The sequence below is a fragment of the Schistocerca serialis genome, chromosome 12, assembly GCF_023864345.2.
Source record: "Schistocerca serialis cubense isolate TAMUIC-IGC-003099 chromosome 12, iqSchSeri2.2, whole genome shotgun sequence".
NCBI classification, from domain to species: Eukaryota; Metazoa; Arthropoda; class Insecta; order Orthoptera; family Acrididae; genus Schistocerca; species Schistocerca serialis.
Genome location: NC_064649.1, coordinates 22,668,133 through 22,692,568, shown reverse-complemented (window position 1 = coordinate 22,692,568; position 24,436 = coordinate 22,668,133). Strand labels below are relative to the sequence as shown.

General features: G+C 39.0%; 1 protein-coding gene across 1 annotated transcript in view; it reads right to left on the bottom strand.

The window, feature by feature from the left end:
- Nucleotides 1-23,582: 23,582 nt before the first annotated feature.
- Nucleotides 23,583-24,436, bottom strand: part of LOC126428052 (uncharacterized) — a 73,952-nt gene continuing 73,098 nt past the window's right edge. The window contains exon 10 of the mRNA XM_050089929.1: nucleotides 23,583-24,330. The gene's annotated coding sequence lies outside the window, so the exon portion shown is untranslated. The remainder of the gene's footprint in view (nucleotides 24,331-24,436) is intronic.

Genomic DNA, 24,436 nt, shown 5'->3' with positions numbered 1-24,436 from the left:
CATGGAGTACTTGTACATTGGCTAAGGGACGCGCCCGTTTCCACAGTAAGATCTGATAGTTCAAGAATTTGTAGAAGGAACCAAGCAAAATGATATCAAGTACGATTACTAAACTAAAACATGTACTGGAAGACAGCACGTCATTTACCACATTCCGCGTAACTTGACTGCAACAAATCGTATATAACCGCCTTAACAATCCACACACGTGACTTGATCCCAGAGCCCTCTGCGGATACCAAACTGAACGTCGAGAACAAAACAAGCGCGATGGCGTCAAAGTCAAACCTTCAGCGACCCACTCCAACACATTATTATGTTGAACACAGCAGTAAACATCAGAAAAAATTAATTATCAGCGATATTGGGTGCCCTATGATGAATGGTCAATATTAAGGGATATGACAAGCACAATCATTTGAACCAAAAAAGTCTGGTAATCTAAGATGTATGCTTTAAGAGCTATGAGTACGTATAATAGATTTTTGTTGCTTCGATTGTTCGTTCTTGTCATATGCCGAACATATATCGTTTGGAGCGCGCGGCTTCGATAGGCAAACATTCTTGGAAATTACCCATTTATTATTTCTCCTGCGGCACCAGTAGATTCTTTCACATCAACGAAAACAGTCTGAAAATGTTCAGCAGTTTCCCCATTAAACTGCTGTAGAAACATACTGGTTGTGAGAAAAACTCCCCATCGCAACTCCCTCAGATTTAGTGTTAAGATGGCCTAGTGGATAGCCCGTCAAAAACTGAACACAGATCAAGCATGAAAACATGTGTAACATCGAGTAAAATGGCAGGGCTACAGCGTCGTGATTCAGTGGTCATGGGGTTGGACTGCAAAGCGTACGAGTCGGGTTCAAACCTCCCACGTGCCATTTATTGTTATGTCACAATATTATGAGCTGTCCATCCTGTCATTGAAATGTTTGTTCCGTTTTGTAGTCTTGGCAGTTGTCAAACTACACATTGACTATAAAGTACAAGTCATGTGGCAATCACAGAAATGAAAAAGAACAAACGAGTCTGAACTATGTTACAACAAAGGAATTCAGGAGTCAAAACTCCCAAAACCGAACGCAACTTCAAAAACGTTAAAAACATGTTTTGAGAGAGCAGACAAACTATGACTGTAAAACTCTTGTGTTCATTTTTGCCGTTTATGTGGCAAACTATTGCGTTTTCATCATTTGCTTGGGAGAGATCACATTCACAGGAACACCTCAATCAGGCAAGGAGACGTATCATTCACTCATCACACGTAAAAATTAGGTGCGTCGATAAGAGATTCTTATCATATGACCCATGTACTGTCACTAATGCCGTGTATGACGCACCAGAGGTGTTTTCCGGTAGAAGATTCTGTTGACTTGTCGCCTTGTCATCAAAGGTTTGCGGTTCCCATTCGAAAGCCACGTCTTTTCGGCTACCAATAGAGTAGTTGTCCGGAATTAACTTTCATTATAGGTCCCTTCCTAACTTGCATCTCGCTGTTGCAAACGCACACTACACCACAAACAGACATGAATTTTAATATGTGTCATCAAATCAGGTCTGAGATGCATTTTCGCGCCGAAAGAAATCTTCTTGACGGATCTTGGATGAGTGCGAAATGTAAACATTTGACGGCACCAGACCAAAAGAACAAGTTCTGATAGAGACTTACCATACAAGCTCCTGTATAGTCTTGTTTGTGACATCGTCAGAGTGCATTCTATTATAATGTAGTAGCAACACTTCATGCAGTTTTGCCGGTTGTTCTTCTTACGTGACCGAAAGCTCTCTCATTGTTAGCAACTAGCATTAGCTGCGATCGACACACCCCTGGGGAGGAGTTCGTAGAGCACATCCTTTTTGAGCCACCAGATGAAAAATATTGTGTTGACACTGCCCTTTGCTCGAGTGTGTGTGTTGTTAGGCCTCAGCTGTTGATTTCTTCTTAGGAGTTAACATAACCACACCATAACTCACCATCAGTAACAATACTGAATAGGAATGCTCAACAAACGAAGTAACGACGTTCAAGCAAATATGCAGTAATACTCTCACGTTTTGTTTTTGTTGCTTTGAACTAGAGCATGCAGTACTGACTTCTGCCTACTAGATGCAAATAATATATTGTCCGTGTCACAATTTGGGTTCCTTAGGGGTTCTGATGAAGAGGCTATTTACACAGAGTGAGAATGTCCTCCATTCATTACATAATTAATTAAAGGCTACTGGCAGTTACCTGTCAAAAACCTTCGAGTCTGACAAATCATAGCAAATTAGAATGTTATGGCGTCACCAGCAGTGGTGCGAAATGGTTCGAGTCTTACCTATATGACAAGGAACAAAGGGCATCGTTGTGAAATATCCGTGCAGCAAGCTGTCTGTCTTCATCTGGTTAAAAATTAATCACATATCATGTTCCGCAAGGTTCCATCTTGGGTCCGTTGCTTTTTCTAGTGTATATTAATGATATACATTGCCGGATGCAAAGTTTGTTTTGTTTACAGATGATACAAACATTGCAATAAGTAGCCAGTGCAGATTTAGAAATTACTGTTAATCAGATTTTCAATGGTTTATACCCATTTCACTGTCAAATAACACATCAAAAAAAAGTTTTGCATCACCTCCTGTCCGAGAGTTCCAGAACCTGTACAGAAAACTAGAATAGAGATCAACATACTTTCTGCCCTTGTTTTGCTCATGAAAACCACACATTGCTTATTGTACCACAATACAGCGAGACCTTCATAGGTGGTGCTCCAGATTTCTGTACACACTGGTATCTCTAATACCAAATAGCACGTCCTCTTGCATTGATGCATGGCTGTATTCGTCATGGCATACTATCCATGAGCTCAACAAAGCTGCTCCAGATTCTCCCACTCCTCAACGGTGATTCGGCGTAGATCCCTCAGAGTGATTGGTGGGTCACGTCGTCCTTAAACAGCCCTTTTCAATCTATCCCAGGCATGTTTGAGAGGGTTCTTGTCTGGAGAACATGCGGGCGACTAGTCGAGCGATGTCGTCATCCTGAAGGAAGTCATTCAAAAGATGGGCAAGATGGGGGCGCGAATTGTCGTTAATGAAGACGAATGCCTCGCCAAAATGCTGCTGATATAGTTGTACTGTCGGTCGGAGGATGGCATTCACGTATTGTACAGCCATTATGGCTCCTTCCATGACCACCAGCGGCGAACGTCGGCCCCACATAATGCCACCACAAACCAGCAGGCAACCTCCACCTTGCTGTACTCGCTGGACAGTGTGTCTAAGGTGTTGAGCCTGACCAGGTTGCCTCCAAGCACATCTCCGATGATTGTCTGGTTGAAGGCATGTGCGACACTCATCGGTGAACAGAACGTGATGCCAGTCCTGAGCGGTCCATTCGTGATGTTGTTGGGCCCACCTGTACCGCACTGCATGATATCGTGGTTGCAAAGATGGACCTTGCCATGGATGTCGCGAGTGAAGTTGCGCATCATGCAGCCTATTGCACACGGTTTGAGTCTCAACACGACGTCCTGTGGCTGCACGAAAAGCATTATTCGACATGATGGCGTTCTGTCAGGGTTCCTCCGAGCCATAATCCGTAGGTAGAGGTCATCCACTGCAGTAGTAGCCGTTCGGCGGCCTGAACGAGGCATGTCATCGACAGTTCCTGTCTCTCTGTATCTCCTCTATGTCTGAACAACATCGCTTTGGTTCACTCTGAGACTCCTGGGCACTTCCCTTGTTGAGAGTCTTTCCTGGCACAAAGTAACAATGCAGACGCGATCATACCGCGGTATTGACCATCTAGGCACATTTGAACTACACACAACATGAGCTGTGTACCTCCTTCCTGGTGGAATGACTGGAACTGATTGGCTGTCGGACCCCCTCTGTCTAATGGGCGTTGCTCACGCATAGTTGTTTACATGTTGGGCGGGCTTAGTGACATCTCTTAACAGTCACAGGAACCGTATCTGTGATACAACATCCTCAGTCAATGACTATCTTCAGGAGTTCTGAGAACTGGGGTGATGCAATTTTTTTTGTGTGTGTAGGTAAATGATAGTGGCTACTCACCTTATAGCAAGATAGTGCGTTGCAGATAGGCACAACAAAAAGACTGTTGGAGAGAGAGCTTTAAGTCAACAGGGCCTTTGTCGAAAACGCGCGCGCACACACGCGCACACACACACACACACACACACACACACACACACACACACGCACGCACGCACGCACGCACGCACGCACGCACGCACAGCTAACACACGAGACGACAGTCTGGCAGTTGAAGTCAGACTGCAAGGCCGCAGTGCATGATGGGAGAGGCTGCGGTGGGGAGGAAGGGGGATGGCTGGGTAAGGGTGAGGGACGTGAACTGCTGCTAATGGGAGCATGCCAGGACAAGGTGAAGAAAGGGTAGGGCAGCTAGGTGCATTTGGGAGATTAGACAGAGGGCAGGAAAGAGAAGGGGAGGGGGGTAGCGTAAAATGAGAGAAGTAAAAAGACTGGCTGCATTGGTGGAATAGAGAGCTTTGTAATGTTGGAATGGGAACAGGGAAAGGCCTAGATGGGTGAGGACAATGACTAACGAAGATTGAGGCCAGGAGGGTTACAGAAATGTAGGATATATAACAGGGAGAGTTCCTGGCTCTACAGTTCAGAAATGCTGGTGTTGTGAAGCCGTCATTGAAACGAAGAACGTCGTGTTTGGTGAGGTGCTCAGAAACAGGGTGGTCCAGTTGTTTCTTGGTCATGGCTTGTCGGCCATTCATGTGGACCAACAGCCATGTAGAATGCAGCATGTGGTTGCAACTTAGCTTGTAGATCACATGACTGATTTCACATGTAGCCTGGGATAAGTGATATAGGTGATCAGACTGGAGTAGGTGCTGGTGGTGGTGGTGGTGGTGGTGGTGGTGGTGGGAGGATGTATGCGATAGGTCTTGCATCTAGTTCTATTACAGGGATATGAGCCCTGAGGCAATGGGATGGGAGCAGAGATTGTGCAGGAGTGGATGAGAATATGGTGTAGGTTAGTGGGCAGTGGAATATCACTGTGGGACGTGTGGGAAGGATAGTGGGTATGACATGAGAAATGTCACTAATATTAAACTGTTTCCACTTGCAGCTCTATTTTACAACACTTACACAATGCTCATAAGTTTCAAGCAAGCAAGATCCAATATGTAACTGCAAGATAATACTAGAACTTCAAACAAAAAAGAGCAAATTGTAAATAAAATTCCAGTCACAGTCATCTGGTCAGATGGCACTTGATGCGAGGTGGTGTGTATCCGCGTGGGTAGAAGAAACTCTCGAGTGTATACCATTTCGGTCTAGACAAAGCTGCAAGCTGGTTTGTGAGATTGTCTCAGGAAGTTTTGGCTATTACTGGTGCGTTAGAAAGTGGTGCGAATTATATGAGTTTCCATCAGGCCAATTACTGTAGCAGATGGCTGAAATGTGGCTGGGTGGGAAGGGAGAATAAATTGGTGTGTGTTAACTCAAACTCACAAATTTGTGTCCATATTTTGCGACACTTACCACTAGATCACAAGCCCATACAGCATTGTACCAGTCCGAGAAGGAGACTTCACTTCCTCCAGATACTTCTACATTCTACAATGTTGCCAAATTGTGCGGGTTTTATATCAAGACTGTACGATTCTTGGACTGCCCCACACTTGTGTATTAACTAACAACTACTTTCCACTCTTGAAGCTCTATAATTAAGTTCCTCGTTCATGCTTACACCTCAGTCTTAGAGCGAACCTGAACCTGCATTTGCCAAAACAATGAACCAATTTCCAGTGCAGTACAGATCAATTTTCGTTGTTAGTTGGCACCGAAACAAAACTGATGATAGAATGTGCACAGAGTGAACAGTTACAGTTAAATTTTTAGCAATTCTCTCAATGCAGTAGTTTACTACATGTTCTTGTTTACATATCGGCATTCTTTTAAGGACTAGTTGCTGTTTCAAGGAATAACGTCACTTATTTCTAATAGCAGTTCTGCTGCATCAAACCCGTGCAGATATGCGACTGTTCAATGCAAAACTACCATTTCCAATGTGTGATATCTTTTGCATTTTAAGTAGTACAAAATGCGCTGTCATTTCCTCACAAACAGATGGTTTATTAATGCACAGTGAAAAATCAAAGTTCTGTGCTTACATACTTCTCTAATTATATTTATGAAGTAGGATAATTCTTTGCCGTGATGTTCAAAATGATCTGAATTTTCCATGATGTATTTAATAGCATTGGTTGACAATCATTTTTATTTGGGCCTGTAAAATTACATTTTGTACAAAGATTGTACAGTAATATAGAACAAACCAATGAATACAATATTATATGGGTAAAAATAGAAGAGAAACAAACAACACTGTAAACAATATAAATACAAGATATGTAATATTAAATTCAAGGTTAAACCAACAAAAAAGCAGCACTGCAGCCAATATCTATACAAGATATACAATATTGCATACAGATTACATAATTCGTAATGTAACACACCTTATACAAATCTTATAACTCTAATTCATTTAAATTATATACAATATGGTTTATGCAGAACTGTTTCAGTATTATCTTTAATACAGTAAGGTTGTCAGCGACCTTTCTGCGTTCACTGGTTTGCTCGTTGTAAATTCTTATTCGAGCCAGGTTCCTTCCTTCTTGTACTATATTGAGACTAGCGGAATCTTTGTGAAGGCTTTGCTGCTACCATGTTATTGTGAATATATAACATGAGTTTTGTTGATTCCAAATATCACAAAGGAGTAGATATACAGAATTGCGAGTGTCAGTATCAAAGTGTCTTGAATAGGTGCCCACAGGATGTCCAATTTGAAACACCACAGATCAATCTCACAGTTTGTTCTTGTATTTTGAAAACTTTTCCCACTTTTGCAGTGTTTCCCCTGAATACTATACCATACAAGACCAGAGAGTGGAAATATGTGGCATATGAAAAAATTGTCTTCCTGTCAACATAAGGCAAAACAGCTGTTAGTGCAGAACACGCTGAGCTGTTTCTCGAGCAGGTAATTAGTATGTTCATTCCATCTTAATTTATGATATGTTTGTATTCCTAGAAATCTCTTATGTAAGGTTTAGTTTATTTTCTGATCAAAGGCTTGAAGCTTGTTATTTGCTTTCAAAGTGCATTAAATTTCTTTTTGAGAGGTTTAATGATATGCAGTATGCTGTTTGCTGAAAAGATACAGTCATGTTCAGAAAAATCAGAACACCTCGGTTCAGAACGTGTCCTATTGCCTAGTAGGCACAGGACCCACCGTGGGCCCCGATAACTTGTTCTATGCATGATGGCATCAATGTGTATAAGGCATGAATGGTGTCCTGTGATAAAGCCGTCTATGCTGCATTCACCTGGTTCCAAAATTCATCTGTGGTGGTTAGCACTGGGTCACAGCAATTGTGCCCATCGTTTCACCACATCCCACATATTTTAGACTGGTGCCAAATCCTTTGATCTGGTGGACCAGGGCAAAAGGCTGATAGCCTGTAACCTCAAGAAGGCACATGTTTGTGAGCAACAAGTGGTCATGCATTGTCTTGCTGAAAAATTGTGTCTGGGGTGTTCTGCAGGAAGGTTATGGCTACAAGTTGCAAGACGTCATTCACGTAGGTCTCACTGGTCACAGTCCCTTGGACACACACCAACCGTGGTTCGCGATTGTAGCCAACAGCACTCCACGTCATAAGGCCTCGAGTATGTCTCGTGCAAATACAGTCACTGTTATGCCACTCCCGCAGTGAACCAAAATGCAGCCATCATTTTCTAACAAACAGAACCTGAATTCGTCTGAAAACACTATCTGATGCCATTTCTCTCCCCATTTATGATGTTACTTACACCATTGCCATCTAGCATGTCTCTGCACATGCGTCAAAGGCAGGAAGAGACGTGGACGATGCGCACTTAACCCATGCAGTAATAAACGGTGACGGACTGTCACCCTTGACAGTGCACAATTTGTTACACTGTTGCACCAGAGCAGAGGGGGGACAGATCTGTCCTGCAATGCTATTCATATAAAGAAGCAAACTTCTTGGAGAAGGGGGGGGGGGGTGTTTCTGAGTGGTGTGACCTGACCCACTTCATTGTGTTTTACAGCGTTTCACCAACCATTTTGCACACACCCACTGCAATGCTGAAACCTTCATCCCACACGAGCAACAATTTCCTGGATGGTTACATCACATTCTTTCATGTCAGTAATGCTCCCACTTTCCAACTCACTGGTTTGACAGTACGGTTCGTGCATAAATCTGCGAGGCATCTTGCACATCTCAAGTCATACTGATCCATCATTACCTTCAGTTTATAGCGACAAGAGCTGCAGACACATTTTACCAGTAGGTGGTGTCCTGCCACAATATCGATGCTGACCTTTAACCACAGGCTGAAATGGTTCAGACACTAATCATTTCTGCAGAACTAACTTGTATACATGTCCTGTGAATATCAACGTCCTATCTAGTTGTTTAAGATCGTCTGCTTTTTCTGAACATGAGTGTATTTGTATTATTGTTGTGTTATTGTTTCACTTTTACTCCCTGTAGAGGATTTCATGTCCTTGATCTGTGCTCATAAAACTCTGGTCAGCTGCCATTTATTTTATTTGTGCAGTTTGTATGCTTGGTAGCAGAGACTGGCCAGTACTTATTTAAGAACTACAAATAACTGTGTACAAGATCTAAGGTACCTCTCTGATATCTACTAGTGCCATATAACCTCGTGAATGAAAATGTTGGGGATACAGCCTAAAACTGTGAAATTAAAAATGAAACGTCTAAGAAAACAGTCTTAACATAACCAGAACAAATTCAGAAAAATATTGTTCTTGTGAAACGCAACTGGCTCTTCACTCAATGAAATAATGAGTTGTATCGATAGAGGCGCTCTGGTTGATTTTACACTTATAAGATTTCCAGAAGGCTTTTGACACCACTTCTCTGAAGTGGTTTCTAGTCAAATTGCACATTTATGGATTATAGAATACAACCTCATTTGCCTTTCAGTATGTTTTCCATGCATTTGGCTTCAACAGTATGTTCAGCATTTAAAATACTACAATTACACAAACAGAACGAAAATTGCACGTGCAGGAGATGTAGATATATATTGCAATAATAATAATAATAATAATAATAATAAATACCCTGTGGAGGCCCGGGAAAAGAATAGGCCTCCGTATGTTCTGCCAGTCGTAAAAGGCGACGAAAAGAACAAACCACTGATAGGGCTAACCCCCCTTTTAGTGTGATTAGTTGGTTCAGGACAGAACTAAAGAAGCCTCGGACAAGCGCCGTCATGGTCGGGGACGACGCTTGAACCCTATGCCCGACCACAATGGTAACGACACTGCAAGCCAACTGGAAAATGATTTAAATCCAAATAGAGGTGTTTTGCAGGATATGCTTCCTGCAACCACCCTAGAAGGATAACAAAGACAGAGGATGAGATGGTCAGATGAAGTTAATCGACACCTCATGTTCTGTTATTACCAAGCAACAAACCTAGGAACCAACACAACTGGATACAGATCACAAGTATACACAACATTTATTACCAGATACCCAGAATTAAAATTTTTAACAGAACAACGACTAGCTGATCAGATCCGTGTAATAATAAAAAATAACAGGATACCCCAGTCAGAATTAGAAAACATCAAACAACAAGTGCAACAAATACTGGAACAAAATAATGTGCAATCAGAAGAAGAAGAAAATACAGTAATGGACTCAAACATCCCAGAGCAAACAAACAAAGAACAACACGCACCAATTAAACAATCAGAGGAAAACGAAATCTTAAGACAGCCACCAGAACAAGCACAAATAGAACACGAAGTGACACAGAGGTTAGTTATAGAAGAAAAATTTCAGCTAACATATATAGAATACAAAGACACAAATACAGATATTAGACCATTCTTGCATAGACCACCAAATAACCCACAAGTCGAAACAACAATAAAAACTATCAACACAATCATACACAACAAAATAAATGAAAACACAACTATGGAAGAGTTACAACTACTGGTTTATATAGGAGCACTCACTACACTAAATGTACACACTAGGCAGAGACCAGAACCAACCAACACACAGAAGAAACCCACAAAACCAGCATGGCAACACATGCTACAGATCAAAATAGAAAAACTGAGAAAAGACATCGGACAGCTAACACAATTTATAAGAAATGAAATCTCGGGAAAAAAAACGAAAAAGGTTAGGTAAAATCTCACAACAAGAAGCGACAGAGCAATTAGACGAAAAGAAGCAGAAATTACAAGCATTAGCCAAACGACTCAGAAGATACAAAAAAAGTGAAAATAGAAGGAAACAAAACCAAACATTCAACACAAACCAAAAGAAGTTTTACCAGACAATAGATAACACACACATTAAAATATACAATCCACCAAACTTAACAGACATGGAACACTTCTGGAGCAACATATGGTCAAACCCGGTACAACATAACAGGCATGCACGGTGGATACAAGCAGAAACAGACACATACAAGATGATACCACAAATGCCTGAAGTGATAATTTTGCAACATGAAGTCACCCGAGCAATTAATTCTACTCTCAGTTGGAAAGCCCCTGGAAAAGATAAAATAGCAAATTTCTGGTTAAAGAAGTTCACCTCAACACATTCACATCTAACTAAATTATTTAACAGTTACATTGCAGTCCCATACACATTCCCTGATACACTTACACACGGAATAACATATCTGAAACCTAAAGATCAAGCAGACACAGCAAACCCAGCTAAATATGGCCCCATAACATGCCTACCAACAATATACAAAATATTAACTTCAGTCATTAAACAGAAATTAATGACACATACAACACAGAACAAAATTATAAATGAAGAACAAAAAGGCTGTTGCAAAGGAGCACGAGGATGTAAAGAGCAACTGATAATAGATGCAGAGGTGACATATCAAGCTAAAACTAAACAAAGGTCGCTACACTACGCATACATTGATTACCAAAAAGCTTTTGATAGTGTACCCCACTCATGGTTACTACAAATATTGGAAATATACAAAGTAGATCCTAAATTGATACAGTTCCTAAACATAGTAATGAAAAATTGGGAAACCACACTTAATATCCAAACAAATTCAAATAATATCACATCACAGACAATACAGATTAAGCGTGGAATATACCAAGGAGACTCATTAAGTCCTTTCTGGTTCTGCCTTGCTCTGAACCCACTATCCAACATGCTAAATAATACAAATTATGGATACAATATTACTGGAACATACCCACACAAAATCACACATTTGCTATACATGGATGATCTAAAACTACTGGCAGCAACAAATCAACAACTCAGCCAATTACTAAAGATAACAGAAGGATTCAGCAATGATATAAGTATGGCTTTTGGAACAGACAAATGTAAGAAAAATAGCATAGTCAAGGGAAAACACACTAAACAAGAAGATTACATATTGGATAACCACAGCGACTGCATAGAAGCGATGGAAAAAACGGATGCCTATAAATATCTAGGATACAGACAAAAAATAGGAATAGATAATACAAATATTAAAGAAGAACTAAAAGAAAAATATAGACAAAGACTAACAAAAATACTGAAAATAGAATTGACAGCAGAAAACAAGACAAAAGCTATAAATACTTATGCCATACCAATATTGACCTACTCATTTGGAGTAGTGAAATGGAGTAACACAGACCTAGAAGCACTCAATACACTTACACGATCACAATGCCACAAATATAGAATACATCACATACATTCAGCAACAGAAAGATTCACATTAAGCAGAAAGGAAGGAGGAAGGGGATTTATCGACATAAAAAACCTACATTATGGACAGGTAGACAATTTAAGAAAATTCTTTCTAGAACGAGCAGAAACTAGCAAAATACACAAGGCAATCACTCATATAAATACATCGGCTACACCACTGCAATTTCATAACCACTTCTACAACCCTTTAGATCACATAACATCAACAGATACGAAGAAAGTAAATTGGAAAAAGAAAGCACTTCATGGCAAGCACCCGTATCATCTAACACAGCCACACATCGATCAAGACGCATCCAACACATGGCTAAGAAAAGGCAATATATACAGTGAGACAGAAGGATTCATGATTGCAATACGGGATCAAACAATAAACACCAGGTATCACAGCAAGCATATTATTAAAGATCCCAATACCACAACAGATAAATGCAGACTTTGTAAACAACAAATAGAAACAGTAGATCACATCACAAGCAGATGTACAATACTAGCAAATACAGAATACCCCAGAAGACATGACAATGTAGCAAAAATAATACATCAACAGCTTGCCTTACAACATAAACTTTTAAAACAACACGTTCCTACATACATGTATACACCACAAAATGTACTGGAGAATGATGAATACAAATTATACTGGAACAGAACCATTATAACAGATAAAACAACGCCACATAACAAACCTGACATCATACTCACCAATAAAAAGAAGAAATTAACACAACTAATCGAAATATCCATACCCAATACAATATACAAAAGAAAACAGGAGAAAAAATTGAAAAATACATCCAACTGGCTGAGGAAGTCAAAGACATGTGGCATCAGGATAAAGTTGACATCATACCAATTATACTATCAACTACAGGAGTCATACCACACAATATCCACCAGTACATCAATGCAATACAGCTACATCCAAATTTATATATACAACTACAGAAATCTGTAATTATTGACACTTGTTCAATTACCCGAAAGTTCCTAAATGCAATGCAACATATACCACACAGTTAAAAGGAAGTCACGCTTGATCAAGTTCCGCGTCACTCCATTTTTAACCGGACGTAACGTCTGAGACAAGAAAGATAATAATAATAATAATAATAATAATAATAATAATCACAAATACAATACATAAATATTTTTTAATTTGAGTGTCATGAAGAAAATGTAAATGCTTATACATTACCGTCACACACATACATAGGCATACTTCATAATGAAGGCATTAACTGCTTATTGCATATCTCATGTGTGTCACAGTTTAGAAACTCCTCAATTGAGTAGTATGGCATACATTTGAATCAAACTTTTATGATAGGCTTAAAACTAGTCATTGGTAGATCGCTCACTGTCTTTAGGGGTTTGTTACAGAATTTCAAACATAGGTACTTATGGCTCTTGTGTGTTTATGTCAGTCTTGAGCATGGAAGATGTCTGTTACTATCATTTTGAATGTTATGGAGATGAACTTGGGATCAAGTTAAAATTTCTTGTTTTCTTTAGTATATATTAAACAGATTTAGGTATACATACTAGGCAGTGTTTTAGGTCCTTTAACGAGATTTTTTCAGCTTTGTCTTGCTACTCAACCTAATGCACAACTAATTGCTTTCTTCTGCCACTTGAAGATGGTACTTTAATCTCATGAGTTACCCCAAAGCAGTACTTCATACTGTAGTTGTGACTGAAAAAGCGAAGTATGAGGAAATTAATTTAATAATTTTTTATTAATAATGTGTGTCAGCTTGTGCAGTGAGAAGAGAGTACGAGTAAATTTGCTGCATAGATAAGTTGTATGCTTATCCCATGTAAGTTTTTGATCTAAATGCAGTCCCAGCAATTTGACATTTCTTGTTTCTTGTTTGAATGTCTAAGGTGAAGCAAATTTCCTCAATTTTTATTTTATTTGCAGATAAAAGATTGGCCCTGCACCAGTCACTGCTCTGCTTTGTTGTAGTCTAAGAAATCCTACAGATTTTCTCATCTGTAATTAGTGTCATGTCATCAGCATATAGTACACCGACATGAGGCACATAATTTGATAGTCACTGATGTACACAATGAACAAGAAAGGTCCAAATACTGAGCCTTCTGGGATTCCTCCATTTTCATCAGTGTTCACACCTGGCTGTTTGCCTTTACTAATTGTATCCTGTTGCTTAAGTATGACTTAAACAGTTGTAATGGCTTATCTACAACACCATAATGTTCTAGCTCTTTAATCATTATATTATGTGTGACAGAATCAAAGGCTTTGTTTCCATCTAATGGTGATGCACACATGAGTATTGTTCTCAGATCCTTCACATATGTTATTGAAGAGACACTATTGTTTTTCTTGTTGATAGTAGAGACTGAAAGCCAACCTGTCTACTACTCTGTAATTTGTTACTTTCAAAATAATTGTAAATTTGCACACATGTACTGTTTTCTATGACTTTTGATATAATGGGAACTATTTGTATGGGTCCATAATTGTTTGGCTTTTGTTTCACCTTTCTTTTAAAATTGGAATGTAACCACCATTTTTCAGATGGTCTAAACTGCACAATAGGATCCATGATTTCCTCTCAGAAAGACCACACTGTATATTATCTGACAGTCATTGATTAAAACAGAAGTGATATTTAACATCCCCAAGTAAGTGTTCTAGGCCATCTGCTTTTCTTAATCTATATAAAATCATTTAAGAGAATCTGAGAAGCAGCCTCAGACTTTTTGCACACAATTGTGTCATCTACCACCTACTAAATTCATCAGAATATCAAAACTAATGAAAATGTAAAGATACTGTTTTGTTTTATGGAGCAAAAACAACTAGGATCATATTCACCCATGTCAGAACTGTAGAACACAGAGACAAAGAGGTATTCCAAAGAACTACACATGAATCTCAAACTATGGAAACGAAGACACCTAAAAAACAGGGATTTGGAGAAAGATCTATAAAACACGCCATAGAGAAACTGAGGCCCTGAACCAAAAATTTAATGTCCTTCACCATATTGCTATGACAGATAAAAAGTAAAATATGGCTGAACAGCCCATGTGTCGCTTGCTAAAATGGCCAATAATTCACATGGCAAACATAAACGAGAACATACGTACCTAAAAATAGGGCATTCCGCCAGGAAACGGCAGACTGTCAAAAGTTAAGTGCAGTGAGCACAGAGTGATGAAGGAGCACCACTTAAATGGTGATGGTTAAGAAAAACGTGCCTGATATGCAACTGCCTATTCAAGTAAAAATAGTAATGAAAATAGAGATGTGAATAAATTAATGTAAATTAATACCATTTTATCTTGTGGAACATGACTCTTCATTAAAAAGCAGTGAAATATTTCATGTCAGGCTGTGTTGCCACAAGCTGCAGAGTCTCATCAGTGACACAATGAAGCAGGGAGCTACCTGAGTTTTTGTTCTTTCATGGGAGGGAAACACTGTTCACAAATAAATGACATTAACAGAATGTCAGCTGAACTTCTGTGTACCTTGGGAAATACTTCTACATATAACATTTTGGTAAGTTGTGCTACTGAAATAGCTGCCCTTGAGGAGAATGAAATCTCAAACTGACCACTTACAATTTTACTTCACAAATACCAGACAATACCAGAGTCACTTCACAATATAGGCTATGGAAGACCTGAAACTTTGCCTCAGAACTGTGGCAAATGGATAGAATGTTTTGGCAGTACACCACAAAATGTGGTCAGAGGTAATTGTGGTGACTGGAGTCCTGTAACACACAAACTGCCATTCAAATAGGAGGAGTCTGTTCGTGAATGCATGTACTGTCACATCTTAGTAATCAGTAGATCCTTTCCTTGTAGTGTCATTTAAGCTATTTAAATGTGTAGTATATAAGGGGAAAGGCTGTGGGCATGTAACAGAACAAGGCTCAAATGTAGAGGAACAGGGCCGATCAGCACATGGCATGTGCCGCACAATGCAATCGCAACAGCCTTTCTACGGAAAATTTGTGAAATACCAATGAGATAGCTTCACGTAACACATTTTTAACAAATCACAACACAGGGACACACTGTTGCAATTACTGTCTGTAACTGACAAAATCTTTTGTACATCCATATCTGCTGGCAGATCCAGAATGACATTCTTATGGTATGGGTACTCTTCATGAAATTTCTATTATACATGAAACATTACACAAAGCAAAAATCAAAAATTCCATGCAACGGAGTGAGAAATAAAAGATTCAATAATCCCTGGCACTATTTTTTTAAAAAATTGATTATTCCACAAGATCAATGTACTTTCAAATGAATGGAGATGATTATTTCATAGATAAAAAAAGTGGAAGTGTCCACCCTATGATGGTATCTTTAGGATCAAGTGTACTATATGACCAATTTAAACCTTTCATCCATGAATAAGAGCACTCCAGCCAAGAGGCAGATACATTGTTGTAATGAATGAAAGTCATCTCTGTACTACATCTCTGCAGCATGTCTGTTAATAACCAGTTAAGAAATTCCTCACCATCTCTATTGTAGTGCCAACACAGCATGTCACAAGACAAGTCTTCAGCCATCCCCTACGAAAGCGCATCTTAGTCGAGAAGGTATGTGGGGGTGATGTTTTCAGTCCAAAAACTGGTTTGATGAAGCTCCCCATGCTATGTTACTCTATCCTGTGCAAGCCTCATCTCTGAACAACTATTGCAACCTACATTCTTCTGCATCTTGTTTACTATATTCATTTCTCGGTCTCCTGAGTCAACTGAAGAATGGGATATAACACGTCAACTTCAACCAATGACATCATATTTAAGTCATAGATGATAATTTGTTTATTTCTGAGCCATAAATAATAAATTTGGTTATCTTTGGAAATGAAGCATCAACTCTTAAATTTATATCAATGAATGTAACATTAAAAGAAAGACATTGTAAACGAGTTTCATTGTTTTAAAGATTCTGTATGCATTTTAATTTACCGGTCATCATTTGATCCGATAGTGTTTGTAGTCTATTACGTAATCATTTATAAAGCTTAAATTTCATTCTGAACAATTTTTAGATATTTGGGTAGAGTTAGTTTCATTCTGGGCAATTTTGAGAAGTTTGTTGTTTGTTTGTAGGTATAGATTTATCTGAGCAAATAAGGATGACAACTGATGTTATGCACGTAAACTTTTTTTTTTTACAAATGGGAGTATTAACTGCTGAATTTATTCAGCACCACAAATGTGACCAAAATATACGATTAATGAGTGTTTCATAGCTGTGTGCAGGTGTATCAAGGGCAATTTGTCATGTTCAATTAGAGGAGGAATGTGGTTTGAACAATCTAAGGTGATTTTGAGTGACATTATGAAGTTAATTATTCTAAGTGTATGAGGTATCCTGTGTGCTTGCATGGGTGCACGGATGTTGGGTAAGTGAGCGTACCATAACTGATTGGTATTTGTTTTGTCAAGACGTTTGGAGGGAGCATTTAAAGTGGGGGGGGGGGGGGGGGGAGGGATCTAGGCATACTATTGTAGAAACTGATGGGTCTGCTTTTGGGAAAGCAAGTACTGGAGGGGGAAGCCTGCACTGGAATTATGGGTTTCCAGGGCTGTTATTTTGGAGACAAGAAGTTCTGAAGTTCTTTTCAAGTTGGTTTATAATCAAACAAGGAAAGTGTTGGTCAAATTAATTCAGAAGCATGTTGCTAAGAGGTCTATGATTACATTTGATGGGTTTTTATCATATAGGGATTTGTGAGAGGGGGTTTCTTCATTTAGTTGTTATTACAGGACAGTAATACTAGTACCGTGTTCTTCAGTTCACCTATATACCAATGTCTGGTTGGTCACTTTTTCCTTCATGAGTAACATTGGTATCCTCCTCCTCAATTGAAGAACAGGATACCAATGTTCCGTTGTCAAAGTGCTCGTGTTGCTTAATACGTTTTCATGATATTATAGTATTTTCTTTTGTGGTAATGCTTGTAGCTCTGTTTCAGGTTGCACCTGCCAAAAGCCCCATAATACCTGCATCTGTCCTTTTAATTTTATTACAGACTGATAAATCAGATTTTTTAAACACATTATTCTTTTACAATTATAGATTTATGTACAACCTCTGTTCTCTGAGCTATATTTCTTTATTTCATTACATTATAACAATGTCACACGTATGGGTTTACGAGATGTATATCTACAATCTCCGTTCGTTGTGCTACATTGCTTTGTTCCTGAAGATTCACTTATGCTTCAAATGTTAGTCACGTATCCTCTGTGGCCTACTTATGTTGTAATTGCTCATTGGCTTTGAGCAATTACATCATAAGTAAGGCACAGAGGATACATCCCTTAGTGCCTCAGAATGTTTCTTATCAACTAATCCCTTCTTTTGGTCAAGTTGTTATGAAATTTCTTGTCACTCCAGTTCTATTCAATACCTCCTCATTAGCTATGCGATCTACTCATTTAATCTTCAGCATTCTCCTGTAGCATCACATTTCAAAAGCGTCTAGTGTCTTCTTGTCTAACCTGTTTATTGTCCACATTTCACTTCTGTACATGGCTACAGTCCAAACAAATAGCTTCTGAAAATATTACCTATCACTCAAATCTACAGTAGATGTTAACAATTTTCTCTTCTTCAGGAAGATTTCTCTTCTTCAGGAAGATTTCTCTTCTTCAGGAAGATTTCTCTTCCCATTGCCAGTCTACATTTTATACACTATTTCAGCTGTCATTAGTTATTTTGCTACTCAGATAGCAAAATTCATTTACTACTTTAAATGTCTTATTTCCTAATCTAATTTCCCCAGCATCACCCGATTTGATTTGTCTACATTCCATTATCCTTGTCTTGCTTTTGTTGATGTTCATCTTATATCTTCCTTCCAAGAGACTGCTAATTCTGTTCAATGGCTCTTCCAAGTGCTTTGCTGTCCGACAGAATTACAATGCCATCAGTATATCTCAAAGTTTTTATTTCTTCTCCCTGAACTTTAATTTGTATTCCGGACTCTACTTTGGTTTCCTTTACTGTTTTCTCAATGTACAAATTGAACACTGGGGATAGGCTAGAACACCCTGTGTCTCTCCTCAACCACTGCTTCACTTTCAGGCCCGTCGATACCTAACTCCCCTCTGGTTGCTGTACGAGTTGTAAATAGCATTTTGCTCCCTGTATTTTACATCTGCTATGTGGTTGTGGTTTACTGGGAATAACCATTTTCACAGAAAGTGGCTGAAATATGAAGTAACATATGGTAGATGGTAGACCACAGGTGAGCAACCAGGCGCCTGGGCCTGGCACTCAATTGGTTTCAATCTGGCCCGCATAAGAAATTTGTGGTGGTGGTGGAGGCACTAACTGTATCTTTATTTACCGGAACAAAACATGACCACACAATCAGTCAACGTAAGTGTCTTTTGACAAATACTTAAAAAATGCTTACCAATATTGTTTGTGAATTTAAATACTAAATTTCAGACACTCAAATGAGCTGTCTGTAGCCAAAAACTGTGTAGTTACTTGATTGCTTGTCAACTGGAATTGTCTATCTTCACCGTAATTCAATTAATTTTTCTATCTTTCTTACATTAACATCAATAAAGAATTCTTATTCACTGTGGAAACATTAGAAAAATGCATCTGCTGAAACTGAAGATAATTTATAATGCATTAGCTGCAAGCAAGTGCTTTTATGGGTTGTTTTTTTCACGATATTTCAAGACGCCTGGCATCCTACCTTCAGATGATTACATTAATTTGTGTGTCATGAACATGGTTTCTTTACTAATAGTGTTGCAGAACTGTAAAGCATAGCAAGTAAACAAACAGTGTTCATGACTTCAAAATAAATGACAATGTTTGAAGATTATGTTGTTGTTTTTGTTGTCTTCAGTGCTGAGACTGGTTTGATGCAGCTTTCCATGCTACTCTATCCTGTGCAAGCCTCTTCATCTCCCAGTACCTACTGCAGCCTACATCCTTCTGAATCTGCTTAGTGTATTCATCTCTTGGTCTCCCTCTACAATTTTTACCCTCCAATACTAAAATGGTGATCCCTCGATGTCTCAGGACATGTCCTACCAACCAATCCCTTCTTCTAGTCAAGTTGAGCCACAAGCTCCTCTTCTCCCCAAATCTATTCAATACCTCCTCATTAGTTATGTGAGTTACCCATCTGATCTTCAGCATTATTCTGTAGCAGCACATTTCAAAAGCTTCTATTCTCTTCCTGTCTAAGCTATTTATCATCCACATTTCACTTCCACACATGGCTACACTCCATACAAATACTTTCAGAAACGACTTCCTGACACTTAAATCTATAGTCTATGTTAACAAACTTCTCTTATTCAGAAACGCTTCTCTTCCCATTGCCAGTCTACACTTTATATCCTCTCTACTTCAACCATCATCAGTTATTTTGCTCCCAAACCCAAAATAGCAAAACTCCTTTACTACTTTAAGTGTCTCATTTCCTAATCTAATTCCCTCAGCATCACCCGACTGAATTCGACTACATTCCATTATCCTCATTTTACTTTTGTTGATGTTCATCTTATATCTTCCTTTCAAGACACTGCCCATTCCGTTCAACTGCTCTTCCAAGTCCTTTTCTGTCTCTGACAGAATTACAATGTCATCAGCGAACCTCAAAGTTTTTATTTCTTCTCCATGGACTTTAATACCTACTTCGAATTTTTCTTTTGTTTCCTTTACTGCTTGTTCAATATACAGGTTGAATAACATCGGGGACAGGCTACAACCCTGTTTCATTTCCTCCCCAACCACTGCTTCCCTTCCATGTCCGTCAACACTCATAACTGCCATCTGGTTTCTGTACAAATTGTAAATAGCCTTTCGCTCCCTGTATTTTACTCCTGCCACCTTCAAAATTTGAAAGAGTATTCCAGTCAGCATTGTCAAAAGCTTTCTCTAAGTCTACAAATGCTAGAAACGTAGGTTTGCCTTTCCTTAATCTATTTTCTAAGATAAGTTGTAGGGTCAGTATTGCCTCACGTGTTCCAACATTTCTGCGGAATGCAAACTGATCTTCGCTTCTACCAGTTTTTCCATTCGTCTGTAAAGAACTCACGTTAGTATTTTGCAGCTGTGACTTATTAAACTGATAGTTCAGTAATTTTCACATCTGGCCACACCTGCTTTCCTTGGGATTGGAATTATTATATTATTCTTGAAGTCTGAGGGTATTTCGCCTGTCTCATACATCTTGCTCACCAGATGGTAGAGTTTTGTCGTGACTGGCTCTCCCAAGGCCGTAAGTAGTTCTAATGGAATGTTGTCTACTCCCGGGGCCTTGTTTCGACTCAGGTCTTTCAGTGCTCTGTCAAACTCTTCACGCAATATCTTATCTCCCATTTCATTGTCATCTACATCCTCTTCCATTTCCATAATGTTGGCCTGAAGTACATCGTCCTTGTATAAACACTCTACATACTCCTTCCACCTTTCTGCTTTCCCTTCTTTGCTTAAAACTGGGTTTCCATCTGAGCTCTTGATAATTCATGCAAGTGGTTCTCTTTTCTCCAAAGGTCTCTAATTTTCCTGTATGCAGTATCTATCTTACCCCTAGTGAGGTAAGCCTCTGCATCCTTACATTTGTCCTCTAGCCATTCCTGCTTTGCCATCTTGCACTCCCTGTCAATCTCATTTTTGAGACGTTTGTATTCCTTTTTGCCTGCTTCATTTACTGTGTTTTATATTTTCTCCTTTCATCAATTAAATCCAATATTTCTTCTGTTACCCAAGGATTTCTACTAGCCCTCTTTTTGCCTACTTGATCCTCTGCTGCCTTCACTACTTCATCCCTCAGAGCTACCCATTCTTCTTCTACTGTATTTCTTTCCCCCATTCCTGTCAATTGTTCCCTTATGCTCTCCCTGAAACACTGTACAACCTCTGGTTTAGTCAGTTTATCCAGGTCCCATCTCCTTAAATTCCCACCTTTTTGCAGTTACTTCAGTTTTAACCTACAGTTCATAACCAACAGATTGTGGTCAGAGTCCACATCTACCCCTGGAAATGTCTTACAATTTAAAACCTGGTTCCTAAATCTCTGTCTTACCATTATATAATCTATCTGATACCTTTTAGTTATCTCCAGGGTTCTTCCATGTATACAACCTTCTTTCATGATTCTTAAACCAAGTGTTAGTTATAATTATGTTGTGCTCTGTGCAAAATTCGACCAGGCGGCTTCCTCTTTCATTTCTGTCCCCCAATCCATATTCACCTACTATGTTTCCTTCTCTCCCATTTCCTACACTCGAATTCCAGTCACCCATGACTATTAAATTTTCGTCTCCCTTCACAATCTGAATAATTTCTTTTATCTCATCATACATTTCATCAATTTCTTCATCTGCAGAGCTAGTTGGCATACAAACTTTTACTACTGTAGTAGGCATGGGCTTCGTGTATCTTGACCACAATGCGTTCACTATGCTGTTGGTAGTAGCTTACCCACACTCCTATTTTTTCTTCATTATTAAACCTACCCCTGCATTACCCCTATTTGATTTTGTATTTATGACCCTGTATTCGCCTGGCCAAAAGTCTTGTTCTTCCTGCCACTGAACTTCACTAATTTCCACTATATCTAACTTTAACCTATCCATTTCCCTTTTTAAATTTTCTAACCTACCTGCCCGATTAAGGGATCTGAAATTCCACACTCTGATCCGTAGAACGCCAGTTTTCTTTCTCCTCATAACGACGTCCTCCTGAGTAGTCCCCTCCTGGAGATCCGAATGGGGACTATTTTACCTCCGTAATATTTTACCCAAGAGGACGCCATCATCATTAACCATACAGTAGAACTGCATGCCCTCGGGAAAAATTACGGCTGCAGTTTCCCCTTGCTTTCAGCCGTTCGCAGTACCAGCACAGCAAGGCCGTTTTGGTTAGTGTTGCAGGGCCAGATCAGTCAATCATCCAGACTGTTGCTCCTGCAACTACTGAAAAGGCTGCTGCCCCTCTTCAGGAACCACACGTTTGTCTGGCCTCTCAACAGATACCCCTCCGTTGTGGTTGCACCAACGGTACGGCCATCTGTATCGCTGAGGAACGCAAGCCTCCCCACCAACGGCAAGGCTGGTTGGTTTGTGGGATTAAAGGGACCAGACTGCTACCAACGGCAAGGTCAATGGTTCATGGGGGTAGGTGTTTGAAGATGGGGTGAATATAGTTTATATGTTTGAAGATAGGATGAATATAAACTGTATGTACTCTCCAAAGAGAGTGTTTTGAGGCTTAATTTCTAAGAGTGGAATGTCGGGAAAAGAGTGCCAGTCCCATCAGTGTTACCTGATGCGCTTTAACATTGTGGACACTGTAGTTCTGATCTTAGCTCTTAGGAGTGGTGGTGTCATTTCATATGGAAAGGCAGCCCAAGAGCTAAAGACAGTATGTAAATCACCATAGTTTGCCCATGCCTGTGGTAGACAATAGAACCAAAGAGAACCCCTCTCTTATCAAAAAAATCATGCATTATATTCAATTATGACCAGCTCCTACATCTACTGATTTCCAAAAATATTCTTTTTCAAAAATACGTTTGGAAATTTATACACAGTGTCCAAAGATGAAACTAACACATCATGGCGCACATATTTCATATGACTGCTGCATAAAATGTGTGCAGTATGCAACATAAAAAACATGAATTTATAAAAAGGATTAATCTATAGAGTATCACCATAAGATGACTATATTCACATACATTTCACATTAATTAAAAAAGGGCAGTTTTACATTTGTGACATACAAACAATATATCTCTTCCAATCACTGTCTGCAACAACAGTTCACAATTCCTTTGCACAGGAACCACAATACATAAAAATTCATCAGAGAACACTGCAGAATGTGTAGAAACCACAACATATACTCTGTCTTATAATCCTAAATAATAATTATACAAGAATAAAAACAATGTCATAAATCTCTTAACTATACAAAAGAATGCCACGATAGGTGGATTACACTTAACAGCAGAAGGCAGAAAGACATGCCAGTTGAAAGTGTTCAGTTCACATGGCGCTAGGCATTTCACATTCCTGTGAAAGTACTACTCTATTTAAATGTATCTATCTATTCCAATACATTACAGGTGTGAGCACAACAACAAACTACAATCCTTCATTCCTGAAACTGGAATGATTTTGTCTACAGTTCACAGATAAAAATATTAAAAATTCCTCAAAACTCAAATGAACTATTGTTACTTTACCATTTTGCTGGCTCTCTTCATTACAGCAGTGGAGAGCAGGAACGCTTCTGTCTTATTTGTACATTTTCTTGCGATATATGTATACAAATGTGTGCTGGCGTGCACATTAGTTCTTTTAAAAGCGGATCACTGTAGCTAATTTTATGCAATATTGTTACAGTTTACTGAATAAAAATGAATTATGTTAGTTGCAATAACATTTACAGTTAACTTGAGGACTCTGAGATCCATCTTCAGTATCTGGAAAGAAATAAAACATTTTTTCAAGAACTTTGGAAGTCTTAAAAGTGCAGCCAATTTAAACGTTACCCATTTTAGAAACTTTCAAACCAGATTCAAGCAGTCA